The following is a 1,490-nucleotide window of genomic DNA, read 5'->3' as shown; positions in this document are numbered from 1 at the left end:
GGTCATGCTTTGGTGGGGCCTGCTCTTATGGTCAGTTTTGGGGTGAGGAAACTGATTCTGAGGACAGGGGTGGGGGCCAGTATACCACTAGCTGAGAACAGTTGAATGAAGTGTGGGCTTGGTTCCTTACCCAAGTGAGGCTGTAGGATTCTCTGGTCAGCATTACTATATGTTTGGGACTGAGTACTATAATCAGTATTAGATGAGGCTATAAATTAGCATCCCTGCCCTGGCAGGGTAGCAGGCCAGGACATAGGGCCTCTATAACTCATTGTTTGGGGTTCAGAATCAGGCCTGAGTGAGCCCTGAGTTCTCTGGTCAGGTGAAGCTACTGGTTTTGCTCTGGAGATGGGGGGAGATTTGGGTTGTGGTCTTTGTTCAGGTGCTACTGTATGTAGGGGCATTGAATGGGCTACAGCAGCTCCCTATATTTTCTGGTCAGGTTCCCTGTCAGACAGGTTAGGGCTGTATTCAGTGATGAGAGAGGCTACAGATTAGATTCCCTGCCTGGGTATAATAGGACAAACCTCTAAAACTGGTAAAGCTCTTTGTTTGTTGTCTTAGCTCAAGCTGACCAACAACCTAAGTTCCCAAGTTGAACAAGACCACTAACTTCAGTCTGCAAACTATTGACTATCTTCCTTTTTTTTGGTGCTGGCAGTCCTGGGTCACATAGTTTTCAGGTGCTTTTGTGAGCAATTGTGGTAAGATGGGGCCAGAAGACATTCTGTGCATTCGGTGGAACTATGTCTCAGTCCTCTTGCCCAAGCAGGAGGGAGAGGGGCTGCCCGAAGCTACTCTCATTTTCTCATATAGTCTCTCTGGTTGGAAGGGGCTGGGAGCTACCCTCAGCCTTGACTCTGAGTTAATCCCCCTGCCTGTGCACAGCAGGGGAAATATCCGTGCCTGGCAGTAGCTTTGCTCTGGGAATAATCAGCTCTCCTTACCCACCTCTGGGCTCAAGAGCCACCAGGCCACACAACTTCTAGGGGTTGTCACGAGCCCTACTGGTCATGTGGGGCTGGAAGGCAGTCTCTCCAGTGGGGGAGGGACTGTGCCTCAGCCCCTTGCTTGGAGCAAGCTGGGCTCTAGGGCCAGCAAAACTTGTCACTGGAAGATCCAAATCAGGCAGATCTATGCTTCACCAAGTTTCCTACTCAGGGTGTGCCCCCAACTTGGTTCTCTGGAGGAACAAAATTACTATTTGGGCAGTGTAGGGACGAACTTGGTCTGCCAGGATCTGTGTACTGGTTGTTGTAAGCCCCTCCCCTTTTCTCCATCATAGTCAGATTCCCAGTGGTTGAGCCCAGGAGACTCCCCTACAATCCCTATGGAGCAAATTCAGAGTAGGGACTCCCACAGAGTGACCCCCCCCCCCCCCCCAGTGCTAAGGAAGACTAGCTGTCCTCCCTGGGCTCTCTTTTTCCTATAGGAGGAAACTTTCCCTGTGGAGACACACTGTCCTGGAGGAAAGGCACTGTGATCAATGT

Source organism: Lutra lutra, chromosome 13, assembly GCF_902655055.1.
Source record: "Lutra lutra chromosome 13, mLutLut1.2, whole genome shotgun sequence".
NCBI lineage: Eukaryota > Metazoa > Chordata > Mammalia > Carnivora > Mustelidae > Lutra > Lutra lutra.
This window is presented reverse-complemented; position numbering follows the sequence as displayed.